Genomic DNA, 18,010 nt, shown 5'->3' with positions numbered 1-18,010 from the left:
TACATATGTAAAATGTAAGAGAAATCGAACAAAAAAAAAAAAAGTCGACAAAACTATTACTGATTCAATTAGGACATTTCGAAGTTCTTAAATACGATATTTTGTAGGAATAAAATATTTTTTTGACTGCGTCAAGCTTAAAAGTTAAACAAAATATTTTTGTTATTTAAATACCTATGCTTTTTAGAAATGGTTTCTACCTTTGTTTTCTATTTGATTCAAGATCATTACTTATCTGTTGATTTGAGGTTTTTTTATAATAAGAAAATAATAAGGAGAATCTTATTAAATAAGATTACACACAAAAAAGACACACACAAAAAAAATACGAAAAAGTTTTATTGAGAAAAAATTCAGACTCGCTTTAAGGGGTGGTTAGGGGGTTAAATTCAAATAAGGTTACATATGTTAAAGTTACAAAAACCTAGAAGGGTGAGTTGAGGATGGAAAGCTTATCTGGAAAATTCAAAGGATTTGATTCTTTGGATTTTGGATGGCTTGGCCGAAACGCACATTTCGACACCGTAAGTCCAAATCGGTCTAAAAAGTGTCTATTATATTGTTAGTTTGTCGTGTGTACTCATGGTACATTTGGGTCCATGTAAGCGTCTGAGTTGTATGTATCTTCGGTTCAGTTCTTGTCTTCTTTGTTTTAAGTGTTCTTTCTATTTACCTCTACTGTCCAAGTAGAACCAAAGGTAGCTGATTTGGTCGGATGGAGGCATTAACTTGCTGTTTATGTGCACTAGTAGGCAGATACTTCTTCTAATTGTGAACGTCACGTGCTGGCTTTTTTGTTCATTTAGCTAGATGTGCCACTGAGTTCAATAGTCGGTAATGAGGTCTAAGTGGCCTTGGGTTGTTTTTGCTGCAATGAGAGGAGGCTGTGTAATTTGTAGAGGATTGGTCCTAGGATAGGGTCCCTTGGGGAACGCCGGCCTTGATGGGCTTGATAAATTCAGAGCTAATTATCACCTTAAACCAGCGATCCGAGAGAAAGAACGGCCACACTCTATCAAATGCCTCTGTAATATTAACAAAAACAGCTGGACAGTAATTCTTTATTTCTAGGGTAGAGCATCCGCTGTGTCGAATACTCGTAACCCCTGATGGACTGCAGAATGGAGGGATCTAAAGCCTAATTGGTGTTGCTGTGATTGAATATGGCGATTAATCTTTTGAGCCATGAGGCGTTCAGAGATTTTAGCTAGGATTTTGAGAAGGCTTTCTTTACGAGGAAGGATTTTTTTTGGCTTGCGAAAAGAGGTTATGAGAGAAAGTTTCCACTGGATGGGGAAGTCTGTTGTGCGGATTATGTCATTGAAAATGGTAGTGATGTTAGGAAGCATTGTTTTATTGCTTTTTTTAGGTAGGTTTTTAGGATTTTGGAAGTTACGCGGTCATGTCCTTGGGATTTCTTAGCTGAGTGGCGAAAAAAAACTGATTTTTCTACGTTTAAAACTAATCTAATTGATTTTGTTACACTTCTATTTGTATACTGTAAAATCCATTATTACGTGTAACTTACAAAAGAACTAGAAACTTTCTCTTTTGGTTAGGTGTTACAATTTCCATGGCTAATGGGAAACAAATTTATTCTTTATGAGTTTTTTTCGACAAAGGAAGAAACTGAATAAAACTCCGCGTCCGCCCGACTGGCTTACACTTCGAGAGTTTAATAAATTATAAATGACCGTTTGACAAGCTAAAAACTCAACAGAGAGGGGAAAAGAGAGAAAGAGGGAATGTTGCTTTCACTGTTTGACGACAACAAGAGGCATATTATTATTCATTTCATTTCTCACATCAAGTTTTTATACATCACATCAATACAAACGACAATAAATTATAACGTGATGGAAACAAACCTAAATATTTTAATTGTTTTAAGAAACCAGAACAAAGTCTAGATGTCTATTCCAAACGACGGCATATTTTCAGAATGAATGACAATAGATCAAACCGTTTTTGTTTTCTTCAAAATTCAAATTTTTGTCAAATTAGGTGAGGTTCAGAAGCTCATGAGAACCTAGATGGATCCTCTAATAAATAAGATAAAATAACAGTTAAAAAGGACTCATTTGGGAAAAAGGATGCTGGCATGGGTTCCCGACCGCATTGGGCCACTACCCCCCAGCGGATTTAAACCAATTAGAGCATGGAAAAAGCCTCATAAAAATATGGCTAACTCAGGTTAAGAAAGACGAGAAAAACGTCGGTCCCTGATGCACGAAGAAACGGATCGAAAAGGGAAAAGGCCTTACGACAAAAGGACAAGACTATCTGGTGTTGTGTTTACATTAATTTATTGGAATGAATGTAATTTATTACCATGAAAAGAAGGGTTGTTTAACCCCACCCCCGAGTAATATCGAGTAACATGGGTTGAGTGGGATAAGACTGTGAACATATTTATTTGTTTGAATCGTATGTTTAGATTATGTTAATTTATTATTTATTATATTTAAATTGTCTTGTCTAGTACTTAGTCGGTCTTACAGAAATTTGAGATCACCTGTAAAAAATTTGTATGTGTAATCTGTAGGTATATTTAAGTGTGTTTTTTCGTGATGATGGCCTTAAAATAGGTCAAAAGCTTGGCAGTAACAAGTGAATTTGCTTATTTCTTCAAGACCATACCTTGATCCATAGTGTTGCTGAGTGAAAAATTGGTCGATACTAACAAGGCCACATTAAAAATAAACATAGGAAAGGCACTATATCCATGGTGCAGTGTAGGAGAATCGTTGGTAGAACATGGGGTATTAAACCATGGGTGGCCAAATGGATATACACCGCGATCATACTACCAAGATTTCTATTTGCAGCCCTAGTTTGGTGGAATGGGCTAGAAAACAAAGGGGCTATTAACAAGCTAAGGTCATTCCAAAGACTAGATTGTATGATGATGACGGGAGCATTTCCCACTACACCAACCCTAGCTTTGGAAGTGATAACAAACCCTACACCTCTACACATTGAGGTCAAGGTTAAAGCACTAACCAGCTGCTATAGATTAATTAGTGAAGGCAGCTGGAACCATAAGGGACATAATATAGGACACTCGAAAATTTTACATTTATTGAGTAAGGTCAACAACCAACTACTGGGTGTAAGCGATAAAAAGGTGAAAACACCTTTAGGGAAAAAGTACTTTCAGGTAGTTACTCCCTATGACTATAACTATAGGTCTGATGATGATCATCGTAGCCTAGACTGCTTCACCGATGGCTCACTCATTAAGGATAAGGGAAGTGGTGCTGGAATACACATACCTAAATTAGGGATCAGCATCTCCTCTCCTCTTGGTAATAACACCTCAGTCTTCACGCCGCGGTCGTGGGTTCGATTCCCACCGTCGCCTCTGGCCCTTTTTTCCCGATAACCCCCAATTTGAACACAAGAATTCGTACTATGGCTAATATGCAAGATCATAAGGCCAATAAATAAATAAAAAAAAAAAAAAAAAAAAAAAAAAAAAAAACACCTCAGTCTTTCAGGCAGAGGTCTGGGCCATCAATGTTTGCTGCAGAACTCTTATGGATAACAAGATTAAGGGAAAAGATATTAAAATTTTTTCCGACAGTCAGGCCAGTCTGAAATCATTACAAAAAGAACTATCAACATCTAGACTGGTAGAGGAAACCGTTGAACTCATTAATAGGACTATCACCAGGTATGAGAATAGGGTAACCCTCATATGGATACCTGCTCATAAGGAGCACTATGGCAACGAGGAGGCGGAAAGCCTGGCCAAGGAAGGATCAAATACTGCGTTTGTCGGGCCACAACCGGTATTACCCCACTCTTTAAGCAAGCAAAAAAGAGAGTATAAGTAGCTGGGGCATGAAACAATTCCTTAAGGAATGGAATATGTCCCCCGGATGCAGGCAATCGAAGGAGTTTCTGAAGGAAATCAAACTTACCGAAGCGAAATGGTTACTCTCTAACTCTAGGAGGGGAATAAGGAGGCTGATAGGTATCCTGACGGGCCATTGCCCCTTGAGAAGACACCTCTTCATAGTGGGTACTCTACCAGACCCCTTCTGCCGCTTCTGCGAAACAAAAGAAGAAACGGCTCGACACTACCTTGCAGAATGCGATAGGTATGCTAGGGAAAGATTTGATACTTTCGAAGGAGAGGACATAACCAAAACACTCCCCAGAATAAAATGGTCCACAATCCTGGGGTTTGTGAATAGGTCCAAAAGGTTTATGCAGGACTCGTGAGCCGACCAGGTCCTCTGACCTTTTAGGGATGGGGTACGGGCCTACCCAGGCTTTTTACCCCTCGGGTCCTGTTCGCCCGCCCTGCGTAATATATATATAACAGTGAAAATTTACAACATTGAAACTATCTACAGTGTTAGCGTATCTTTTAAGTTTCTGGTAAGGTATGGACGCCAATGTGTCGCCTTCTGCATTCTGCTAATACTGGACATGTAGCCCAAAAATGAACCACATCCCCTCTTTCCCCTAAGTTATATAATGAACATAGAGGACAACACACCTTCTCCCAAACCATAGGGTGAAATTTAGGTAAAATTAATCACTCCTTATTTCACATAGCCAATAAAGATCCCTCAAGTTAATCGACAGATCATTCGTGCATGAAAATAATTTACATTCAATGCCCAGGGCTTATATAAGGTGAACCTTGTCCTTCCATGATTGAATTGATTGATTCTCATTTCAGTGCCCGGATGCGAGGGATAGTTTTGTCGACAAAAAATGGGGAGGTATTGAAGGTTATTAGAACGTTGGAGGGTGTGTATATTTCTTATATGTGTGCATATTTCATCCAGTTTGAATAGTTAGTTTTATTTCCCGCTTTTGAAAGGGTCCGGCACCAGCGCTTCCTATCCAATCCTTATTATCTTGTCCTGAAGTCCTAACTAACAGCCGGCTGCGTCAGAATGAGGGGGCCAACGAGTTTTCGGAAATCAATCCGATACAAGTCGGCGTCCCACAAGGGCGTTCTTTATATCATCCGTATCATCTATACTGCTGAATTACCTGCACACCCCAATGCCATCCACACCACCTACGCGGACGGTACTGGAATTTTGTCTTACACCTCGAATCCTATTCAAGCTACCTCCAACATCCAAGAACACCTTGAGCTATATCGAAGGCAGGTGCAAAAAGTGGAGGGCAAGACTGAGTGAAGACAAATGTACTCAGTGTACGTTCACATTGGAAAAAAAATCTTGCCCTTCACTGTATATCACTGTATATATAAAAAGTTCCTTTCAAGTCATATACTTAGGACCATACATAAACAGCATACTCACGTGGAATCCATACACAAGGGTTAAGAGACAACGACTTAACATAACCCTTGGGCAACTACGAAGACTTGTGACACCAAAACCCGTCTTGACCGTCCACACTAAACTAACTTTATCCGAGACTTTACTTATACGTTATACCAAGCCCTCTGATTAGATCCTTCCAATCAAAAGTCCTCAGACAAATCGTCAAAGCTCCTTTTTACGTTTCTAACCTCACTACCCCCAACGACTCAACATTGCTTTTGTCAACGAACTGATCCGTTCCCGATTCCAAAAGTCTCATACCAACCTCTCCATTCATTCTAACCTGCTAGGTCTTTCTTTCTTCCTGCACCTTGCCTTGTGCCATCCTTTGTGTTCCATGATTTTGTAAATACATTTTTTTTGTGGCTATAAATTTTTTTTCTGTGGTAAGCATGTTTACTCCTCTTTCGCTTTTCTTTTCCAATTACGTCTTATCGTGTCAAAATTTGTGCATTCAATGAGAGTATGACATGCCGTCTCTTGAGGTGCTCCACATGATCACGATTGATGTTCATTTAGACGAATGAAAACAGTTTTGCTGCGAAGTCCACATGGCCTCCCAATTGCTGGAACCCTCTCTGTACATTTCCATCCCTAGAACCTGCCATGTCCCCTTAATCTACGATTGGTTTGAGACCCATTCCCCTCTTAATCGCTCACACTGACAATGAGTACCAGCATTGGGTGGTTTCTCATAGCAAGTGTCCTCCGGGTGCAGCGCTGGCATTAGGTTTAGTGTGAAAAAAAGGTTTTGTTATCACATTTGTAATATGTAGTAAAATGTGTAGGCTACAAATAAAATAATTTAAAAAATGATAGATAAAATCAAAAAGTTTTATTTTCCAGTCGGCATGAACTTTCTTTTTGCAAGATTTGTTTCATTTTTTTAACTCCCCTATGGGTAGTTGAAAGTTAATTCTTTTTTTATAATTAACATGTATTGAATTAGTAAAATAATAACTGACAAAAACTATTAATATTATATTTATTACTGACCTTGTTCTAAAAATACTTGTAAAATCTTTCAAAGAAAAAAATTGTCGTTAAATTTTAATAAACTCAACACTGTTAAATGAGAAGAGGAATGTATAGAGTAGAAGAAGTATGTATCGTATAGATACCTCATGATCGATTTGATTGCTCGACGCTTGGAAAATGTATTTATATTTTTTTCTTCTTAAAAATAAACGCCACACGATTCCCGGCTCGACCGATATTCATTAATCAAAAAGTCGTTGACTCTCGAATATCGGCGAAACACATGTTGGTAAGATTGATGATGATTGGGCGAATGATTCAACCTGATATTTCATACAATCGACGAGAACAAAATCAAATTATATCGACTTATGAAATCGAGTAATGGGTCATTAGCTATGAAAATGTTACGCGTTGAAGTTTTTAGAAAAATATTATCTCTAAACCGAGTAAATTTAGATTTAATGGAATGTAGTTTACGTTGTAAATGATCTAGGTGTGGACATGGCCGTCCAAACTTATCAAACAAGAAGATAAAGTACATCGGTCTGTGGCAAAGCGGTATCAGAAGATAGTAACCGTCAATTCCCAATAACCGGAACTATCAGGTAGAGTGATCAATTAATCTCAAAGGAGGCATAGCGGAGAATGGGTCAAATCAACAACTTGGATTTACCAATATTGATAGTAACACCATTCACCTAACTTCATTATATCCGAAAAGGATTTAAAATATAATAGAATTTAAAACGATTAGTAATTCTAACTTTCGAAAATATATTCTATCGCGAATAAAAATGATTTTGAAGTATGAACAGTAATGAATGAGGCGCTTTATTTCTTGGACTATTGTAAGCCCTTGGATTTCAACCAAATTGTAAAGATTAAAATGCAATTCCTTAACTGTTTATGTTTTCTTTTTAACAATAAAACTAAAAAATGAGGTTAGTTTAAAAACAATATTTTTGTAGTTTCTCGCTAATGATTTTTTTGAGGGAGACCAGATCCATATAGGAAAAATCTGTCAACATTGGTACATTTTTCTAAAATAAATAATAAATTTGATTTAGCTGCTTTTGTATGAAAACAAGTCGATATCCTAAATTGTTGCCCTCTCATTTGTTCGTCAACTACGGTATGAAATGAAACATACAATATATATATATGTATTATACATTTACTGTCAGACCTGATAAAATTTGTTTAATATATCACTCAGCGTTTTCTGCATCTAATAGTGTTTAAACAAAAAGGACTTGATTAAGGGAAGTATTTTTTTAAATTGATAATATTATTTCGTTAATGGAAGGAAAATAGCATAAGGATTATCAACAGTTCGGCCATTTTCATATTATTGTTCTCCCGTCGGACCTTTGGATCAATACGCCGCTGCTCTAACCACTTGAGCAAAGCAGCTAAGTAGGTAAGTAGGTATAGGTGGTTAGAGCAGCGGGGTATTGAGCCGAAGGTCGTGGGTTCGAATCCCGCTCATGACACTAACTTTTTCAACCAAGATGTTAGATAAAAAGAATAATTAATTGAACTAATGAATTACATTACTTTCAATAATTAATATAAACACAGCACCAGATAAACACAAAGAAATCTGGTCACAGTCACTCACACCAGAGTACTCGACATTACTCATGAAGGGGATAAACAAACCCTTCCTTTCACGCTCATAAATTACATTCATTTTAATAAATTAACAAACACTACATACATTTATAACCGTGTAAACCTAAGGTACCGGAAGAGCGATTGGTGATCGCCATGACTCAAGACTATGCAAGATCCGACAATATATCAAAATATTCCCCATAAACGTCATGCCTTCTATAATTGAAAATGTACTCGACTTTTATTTTATTCTTGTCCTACGCTCTCGCTTTCCCACCAGATGGTGCTCGTGAATTATTCTTGTATGACATATGCGTAGTCTTGTCAGTATTGTCTTTTCCCTTTTAGACCAGTGGAGCAGGGACCGACGTTTTTCTCGTTTTTCTTACCTTCCTCACCATAACCTTATTTACATTTTTATCAGCTCTTTTTCTATTCTCTAAAAGTTTTAAATCCGCTGGGCTCGTGGACCAACCCATGCCAGCAGGTTCTCCTTCTCTTGCCTATTTTTTAACTGTCTTCTCCTGAGCTTCTGAACCTCACTTAATTGGATAGAAATTTGAATTTTGGAGAAAACAAAAACAGTTTGATCTATTGTCATTCATTCTGAAAATATTCGCTCATTTGGGATTAAAATCAATACTTTTGTTCTCGTATCTTAAAACTATTAAAATAGTTTGGTTTGTTTATGATTCATCGTTGTTGTATTGATGTGAATCATAAAAACTTAATGTTTGTAATGAAATAGATAATACGCCTCTAGCAATTGTTGTCAAGTAGTTCAAGCAATATTCTCTCTTTCTCTTCCTTCCCCTCTCGGTTGAGTGCGTGCTTTTTTTAGCTTTTCAAACGGTCATTAATCATTTGTAAAACTCTCGAAGTGTGAAGTCAGTCGGTCAACTCTGAATTTTGTTTAAACGGCCTTCCTTTATTGAAAAAACTCCTAAAGAATGAATTAGTTTTTCCATTAGCCATGGCAATTGTAACCTTATACAACAAAAGTTTCTCCCTTTTTTTAAATTACACGGATTAACGGATTTTACATTATCAGGGGTTACTTGCAGTCACACAATATCCTTTTCCTCGTAATGAGGCATTACTGCCCAGCAGGTTTGTAAATATTACAGAGGTATTTGACAGAGTGTTGCACCAGTCTGCTTTCAAACAAAACGTATTTTTACCAACACCTACTATCTGATCCTGAAGTCCTTCTTCTCGGATCGCTCGTTTAAAGGTGGCCATTCACGATCGCTCCTAGCAGTCCAACTTGCGTGCCCAGCGGTGCCGAATATTCGACCGGTCCAAACTCCATCGCGCCACTCCAAATATCTACGGCGCGAGGACGGCATGGCGCGTTCGTGAATGGAAAAAGCCGCGTTTTTTCTGGCGCAATCTCCGTCTTTCTGGCACTGAGCAAACATCTCCGTCGTACATTCTCAAAAAGTCGAAAACGTTTATTCTTTATTGGCAATGACATCCAATCGAGATTTTATTGTTGAGGTGATTGAATTGTATGAAGGTTTACAATATTATGGAAAGTGGTGGACAAATTACCACGATAGAAATAAAAGAAATTCGGTCCTCAACACCGGTTGGTCGACCTTTTCAAAGGATACAAATGCAACGGGAAATGCAGTATTGATAACTCCTAAGCGCTGAGCAGAAATCGTCGTAGAGAACTTAAGTGAACTTAGAGAACGTAATGTGGCTGCCAACCTTTCATGTAGAGTGATGATTTCTCTCATGACTGTCTTTTGTTTTCTAATCAAAGGGGTAACAAGCTGGAGTAAATATAAATAAGACGTTAATCTTTTTTTGTAAGGTTTTGATTGAAATGAAAAAATAGTGTCACGAGGGGATTCGGATCCACGACATTCGGCTAAATACGCCGTTGCGTTGACCACTTGAACTATCGTGACTTCGATAGTTCGATCCACTCGGACACCAACTTCTCATCTCAATCTATCTTTCGAATTTTCCCTCTTTTTGCCATTTTTTGGTGTCCGAGAGGATCGAAGTCACGATAGCTGAAGTGGTAGAGCAGCGCCGTATTTATCCGAAGGTTATGGATTCAAATCCCGCTCGTGGCACTAGCTTTTCATTTCAACCAAAACCTTACAAAAAAATATTAATTGAAAGAAGTAATTTGGTCAATAGAACACTAAAGATAATGAATCCTCCAATCAGCGGGTTCAAGGGAAAGATCTTTCATCAAATTGATGTGTGTATTACGGCTTCAGGAGCCACTTCTAACACCATTTCCTCTTCGGTTTTTTGCTTTTAATACATAAACAAAGAGCAGCGTAACACAAGAGATCGTCATCTATTTTGAGAAGGTAATTCACTAGATGACGTTCGGAGCGACTGGCTGTGGAGCGGTCGTGAATGCCCCCTCAAGTTTCAGGCACTCCAAATGGAGCTATACGGCTTGGCGCGGTTCCATTTGGAGCGATCGTGAATGGCCACCTTAAGGTTGGCTCCGAATTTTCAGACGGCAAGCCCATCAAGGCCGGCGTTCCTCAAGGGAGTATCCTAGTATCCTCTACACAGTCTACATAGCTGACATATCTATACACCCAGTGGCCACTTGTAGTTACCACGTTACCGCTCCGTGAGTCAACCGACTCACTGCCCCCGGACCTCAGCCAGCGGTTTATTAGGTCACAGACCACCACCAGCGGCACACTCACACGGTCTCGGCCTTGATCCATCGTCTCGACGCTACGAACCAACTCCGGCCCTTTTCAGGGCCACAAAACGCCCAGTCACTAAACACCCTAACACCCATTTCACGGACCATATCGTAATACTCTCCTCACTTTCTGATCCTATCCTTGGCCACTTTTTCGCCTCTCAGACTAGTTTGGTGGTTCGTGGAGTACTCTATATTCCACCACAATCCAATGACGCTAATAAATACATTTATTGAGAGTCATTTTCATTTAAATTGACGTGGCTGGTTCTAACGATGGTAGAGTGTAGGTAGTGTTTGGTGTTGAACTTTTGGAAACGGGATCAGATCATCTTAGACAAAATAAATCTTAAGGTCATAGTGGATAGTTATGTTTAAAATAACTAGCATTGGTGGGTATTCTTTAGTCAGCCACAAACCAAATTCTTCGAATGTCATGAAATACGAAACATATGCACTCATCCGCTTGATATATCAAACCAAATTTTCGCTGCCATCACTACTGTGTGGCAGTATTTGTGGATGTATTTAAGATTCATGGACAAACCACGCGTTGTTTTGTGCGGCGTCAATTGTTCGCAATACACCAATAAGTGTTTGATATTTATTTGGGCGCCTCACGACCATCTACTTGGCCGAAGATGCTCATGAGTGCTGTTGTGGTCTATTTAATATCCGGTCGTCTCTATCCTTAAATTGTCGTCAACGTTCCCCTTGGCCTACGTTTTGACCAATGGTTTTATTTCTTTTAATTTAATTGTTTTGCTAATAATTTTAGTTAAAAATTTCTCTCATATTTCATAAATCAACCTGCAATAACCCAACATGGAACGGCAATATACCTCCTTCAGTTTACAATTTCACAGAAATACCATTATCAGAGAATATTTGAGCAGGGAAATCCGGCTTAATTGAACATTAGTGGACCCGGGGCGAGTTGAACATTCTTGAAAGGTGGGAAAACGGCATTCCTCTCTCTGAGAGAATGGCAGCTCCTACGTCTCCACTTCATTTACCTGCTTATTAAAGACCGTCACCAACCATTTTGCAGATTTTATGATTTCACCATATCTAAAATTCAATGTCCTAGCAAGCAAATATCCATGACATAGTTGATGTAATTGAGCTTTACTATGCATTGTATACTGGCTTGTATAAAAATTTAATAATATTTTCGTTGTATTACCACTCCAATTATTTATATAATGGGACATCCACTCGGTCGTTTTAATTTTGATAAGAATTTAGTTTTCCTTCATGAGTGAGGAGATTTTCAGTTCATTTTCAGTTAAATTGACGTGGCTGGTTCTAACGATGGTAAAGTGTAGGTACTATTCTCTTGTTGTACATAATGGTTCTACTCACAGATTCGTCGTTTACAACTATAATAAAGTACAAAGCATAATAAAATATACTATAGTGTATATAATATATCTACAATAGAAACAATATAGTTGTAAACAACTAATCATCACTCACTTTACGAAAAGTGGATCTACATAGTCACCCCACCTTCATCGTTTGGAAGGAAACAAGCTTTCTTGAACTGAAAGGACATTGGGTACTATGTCGGCTCAATTTGGAGGGTGATGAGGTGTTTGTACAGGATGAATTTAAACTGGCAAGGAAGACGGCTTTGCGGATTGACAAAGGAAGAGAACTTGTGGCTCGAGGTCATTGGGAAATGAACTGGTGTTAAGAGAGTGGATAGAACACTTGAGTTGAAGAAGCTGGAAAATAAAGTGAGGTCGACGGGAATTAATCGATTGGAAAGGAAGTTGCCTAGGAAATATTTCCTCCGGAAGGAGGGATAAAGCCTGGATAAGTCTGAATACAGGTGTGAAAATCCGGACATTCGGGAGGGGGAGATGTTTGAAATAAATCCGTCACAACATTTCATCAGTCTTTTCAGACGCTTTACTTGTTCCCCCGAAAGTCCACCATAAGCGAAACAGCATAGTCGAAGAGGAGAAAGATTAGGGAGGACAAGTATTTTACTAGTGGTGAAATGTACAAGAAACCAGGACCGGCGGAATTGGAAATACAGGGTCGAGAAATTAGGGTGATGTGTGGTTTCGAGGAAAGGTTTTGGTAGAAGGTAACCCTGAGGTTTTTAACAGTGGAGCAAAAAGAAATGAGCTCATTGTTGATGGTGAAATGAGAGACGGAGGGGAGAGATTTGAGGAGATGCCTAAATCCCATACCAAGGGCTTTGGACTTTCTAGCATTTATTTCTAGGCTGTTTTTATGTCCTTTATGGAATTCAGATCTTGCGGAATTCTGCGGAGGGGAAATGTAGCCCGGAGGGATGGAAGGACTTATAAAGTTGAGAGTCGTCAGCATCGTGTTGCTAATCGCAATGCTTAATGGAGTCGGGTAGATCATTGGAAAACTTGGAGAAAATCTACTGAACTACCTGAAACCCTGTTGGCACTTGCTCATAATTCCAGATTAGTTTTGAAACCGTCTCAAACAAATCTTCTAACTTTTACTCAGTACTCAAGTATTCATTTGGCCTAATACTTTCTTTGATTTTCAAAACAACTTTTGATGGTACTTTCGTTTACTATATTCCTTCACAGAAAGCAATGAACGAGTTTGTATCCATAAATAAAAATAACGTAGATTTTTCTCTTAGGCGGTAATAAACCCTGTGACTGATTTGAATGGGAAATAATTCCAAGGATGCTGAAACGACCAACTTGTCGACGGGGCCGAGGACTCGCATCAGTACGAAGGAGAGAATAGAACGAGGTCTATTTCCGGGCTGCCAACAACACCTCTTAACTGTCCAATTTTTCTGGATTTTTTCTATACAGGAGCATAAATTACATTTTAATACGTTACGGCCTAATGAAAATATAATGGACCATAAACAAAAATCAACAAATAATTAAGAGCTAAGGACAACATAATAATATTAATTTCCATTACCTCCCCCCCCCAAAAAAAAAATTAATTAAATTAAAAATACAAAAAAAATAGTGCCACTTATTGAATGCAGTGCTGTTACCGAGGTGGAGTAAAAAAACTCTGTTGCCGAGCATACTCCAGACGGTTGAGAAGAAAAATTAGGGTCACGAGCGAGACTCGAACCCATGATCTTCGGCTACCGTTCTAGCCGTAGTTCATGGGTTCGAGTCCATCTCATGATACTCCAATTGTCCGTTTCCATCTCTTCTGTCCACTGACTTCTTAAATATTTGCTTGCAACATCCTTGGCGTAGTGTGTGGTACCCTGGATAATGACATCGAATCGCTTTTATATTTTCCCTCAATTTAATACCCGCCACGTACGTGATGCACCTTCCTGGAGAACGTTTAGTAAATTTTATAATTTTGGAGGTGGATTTAAAAGATTCACTATGTTTTACAAGATATTTTATTATTGAAAATAGTTATTCATTGATGTTAACTTTGTGAATGAAGATTATATATAAATTTTGAAGAAGGTGCTGAGTATTTTTCTATTCTTTCCAATTGGCATTACCTGTTTTTTCTACTGATTTACCCCATCTTATGTGACAATTATTTAGTAATTGTAAGACAGAGCACATTCTCATGTGAGACAGAGCCAAATAACCAATATTCCCAATAATTAGTTGTCGGAGGTATTCCGAATCGAAAGTAATGCCCTTTATAAGATATTTTATGTAATCAGGTCAAGTGGAATACCTCTTGGAAATCTCATCAAAGGCAAGATGGCACCCCTATATTCCAAATGGCAATTAGGAATAATTAACAGCCCGCAAGGTTTTTGTGGAAAAGAGGCCCATTAAACATTCCTAACCCTTCATAAATAGATGACTGTGACATTTAGCGAGCCCTCGTTGGAAGAGACTTTAAAAGAGGACTTGAGAAAAAGCCTTTTGAACTCTGTTCTTTGTTACTGCGTTGTTTAGGGTTGAGTGCGATTAAGAGAATTTAATTGAGGCTTGAACTTGCGATCAGAATTGAACTTCATTCTGTCCTTCGCCTGTTATAAATAAACAGGTGGCGGTCGCACCAATATGATCGCGTACGGTTAGATATTACTCAAATAAATTTTTTAATTAAAAATCAGCCCAAAAAATATATGAAACATTTTTGAACGAGTTAAACACAGATTTGAAATTTATTTGTCTATTGCAGACAAAGATGTTAGTGCTATCTTTACTGTAATTAACAAAAAAATATAAAAATCTAAACCTTTTAATGGGTGCTTAAAAAAAACCTAATCGTTTTTAATTTTTTCCAGTTTTTTTTTTTTTTTCAATCTACAAACTATAAAATTCGAAAATTATTATACTACAAAATTACTATAAACCTGTTCAGTGTGGATGTTTGTTGGTATCTTGAGAAATAAGTGCTGTTCTGATCCTGGCCTCTCAGGCCGAGTATGTTCTAATTTCAATTTTCCTGACTTTTATTCTAGATTTCCTGCTGAAATGGACAAAAAAGTATGATTTCTGCAACGCTAATGATGTTGCAGAAATAAGAAAACTCCTCGAGGATGATGCTGCTGATGATCCGGCGCTGGTTGAGGATTTTGGCGAAGAAAGCGACATAGATTCTCTGGACGGGGTAGGGCAACGTGACGAGGACTCATAAACGGAACAAGAAGATGAAGGGAAATCTGAGAAGGTGGAAGAAGAAGAGGATGATGTAGGTAAAGATTTTTTTTTTTGGAAATGATAAACAGACAAATTGGACCAAGAAGCCTTCTCGAGCTTCTTTTCGTCGGGTACAACGTCACAACATCATTACACATCCTCCAGGAGTTGCTAGAAATATTAAAACCATATTGCAATGTTGGGAATGTTTGTTCATTACAGAAATTTTGGAATTGCTTGTAAAATATACCAATCAATAGATTCAGTCAAATTCAAATTTGCCAGAGAGAGGGATGCCAAGGAAAGAGACATTATTGAAATCAAGGCATTCATTGTTTTATTATATCTGGCTGGAGCATACTGAGGAAGTCGTCAGAATCTGGAGGAGCTATGGGGAACAGAAGGAGATGGGGTTGAGAAATTTGGCCTAATGATGAGCATAAAACGATTCAAGTTCCTCACACGTTGTATTCGTTTTGACGATCGTACGAGCCGAGCACAACGGAAAGAATATGATCGACTTTGCCCAATCCGTGAAATGTTTGATTGTTTTGTGCAAAACTGCCAAAAAAAACTACCCACCGGAGAAAATGTTACAATTGATAAGATGCTGCCAGGATTCCGTGGGAGGTGTGCATTCAAGCAATACATTCCCTCCAAACCAAACAAATATGGTATAAAGGTATTTGCCCTTGTTGATGCCAAAATGGTATACACCTACAACATGGAGATTTATGCAGGAAAACAGCCTGAAGGGCCATTTTTTGTCAGCAACAAGCCAAGTGAAGTGGTGAAACGAATGGCCGAACCCCTTTTTGAGACTGGGCGCAACATAACCGCTGATAATTGGTTCACAGACATAGATCTCATTAATGATTTGAAAAAAAAGAGGCTGTCTTATGTTGGCACAATTAAAAAAAATAAAAGACAGATACCAGACAATTTGTCAATGTCAGAGGGAGAGCTCAACACAGCAGCTTGTTTGGCCTCAACAACGGTTAAACTTTGGTTTCATACGTTCCAAAGAGGGGGAAAAATGTGTGTTTCATCACTCCACGAAACTAATGCCATTGATCAAAATACCGGAGAGCAGCAAAAGCCAGAAGTGATTACGTTTTACAATACCACCGAAGGTGGATTTGACACTGCAGACCAAATGTGTGCAACGTTCAGTATGAGCCGGAACACAAGACGCTGGCCGATGTCACCTTCTTTGCCCGTCTGAACGTAGCCGGCATAAATTCTCAAGTGATTTCGATTGCGAATAAACTGGAACCGCTAAAACGGAGAATCTTCCTCAAAACTTTGTCCCATCAACTTACGATTGGACAACTAGCCCGACGAAGTATAAATACAAGGAATGCCGACTCACCTTCAATGCCTCTTGAAAAGGTTTTTACCACAAGAAAAACCTGAAAATACCCCCACCTTACCTCCGAAAAGATGGAAATGTGGCATGTGCATGGCTCAAACAGGAATTAGAATGATGACAAATTACGAATGTCAAAATTGTCATGAACCGATCTGCCTTAGCCACGTAAATCCACTGTGCCAAGCCTGTTATTCAGCTGCTGATTTCGAAGATTCAGCGTAGGTTACTGCCCGCGACAGCGGCAAATAATGATTGTGCCACATCAGAAGAGACTGTATACTACATTTTTTTCAGTATTTTTTAATATTATGATACTTGGTTTGATTAATTTTTAAAAACTTGTTGTGCAAAATTAGCAATTTTGGTTGTTTTAGTTTAAGCTCCATTATATTCAATAAACTCGTTAGTTTCCATCCAATTTGGTGTATTTGATTTGCACAAATCCTAGCAAAAGCTAGCTTAACGGTGTTTTGAATTAAATTGATTAGGGGGGGAAAGGGGGAGGCTAAAACGTATAGGTGGCCTCTCAGGCCGGGTGCGCCTGATTTTGTTTCATTCAGAGGTGCGCCCGACGGAGGGTGAAATAGCTTTTGTGAGGAATTCTTTTAATTTTGTCTAACTTATGTTTCTAGAGTTCAAAAACATACTTTCGTATAGAACCCTATAATCTACACGCACACACACACTACAAGTTCCTGACTGGACTGACAGACAACGCACAGACCAAATCGCTAGATCTAAAGGGCTCAAATTTTGACTGTGCATTCCTATAATGACATGGATATCCACTAGGAAAGGATTTTTTTTAAAATTCCTTCTCTGAGAAACATCCCCTCCTCCATTCTACGCATGCGCGCAGTGTCGTTCTTCCTGTTCCTACGTTATCCCTACCCTGCCTCAATGGCAAGAGAATAGTCAACCGATATACACCGTTGACGCCATTGTTCGTATAAGGAAGAGAGGATTTTCCACGTCAAACGACGTTCACAGCATATCTTTCGATTGCTTGTTTATGATTTAAAAAGTATCCTCTTCTGAAAGTTTCTACTTTAAATATGACAAAGGTTATTAATACCAGGAAAATAACAACAAAAGGAGAAGGGAGAAAGGCCAACATCTCCGACGTTTAGTTTGCATAGTCAGCCCTCCTATAAGGGCGCTGACACACGGAGCGGTTTTGCTAGGTTGTGACACATGCAGCGGTATGATGTGCGTTTTGGCCGAAGCGGTTTTGTTTTCTCTTAGTTATTAAATGTATCCTACAGCAGTGCATATAAGCATTGAACGTCGCAAGGTGTTATTTTGCAGTTTGTATAACAAGTCCTGTTTAATAAATATATTTTTCTGTAACTGTATGTAACTTCGTGTATTAGTTACAGCCTTACAGACCATTCCCCCCATGCAGTACTTTTTTTTCTTTGATGAACATTCCATGGAA

This window comes from Cimex lectularius, unplaced genomic scaffold (genome assembly GCF_000648675.2).
Source record: "Cimex lectularius strain Harlan isolate CLEC.00 unplaced genomic scaffold, Clec_2.1 scaffold433, whole genome shotgun sequence".
NCBI lineage: Eukaryota > Metazoa > Arthropoda > Insecta > Hemiptera > Cimicidae > Cimex > Cimex lectularius.
The sequence above is the reverse complement of the archived record's forward strand: the minus strand, read 5'-3'. Positions refer to the sequence as shown.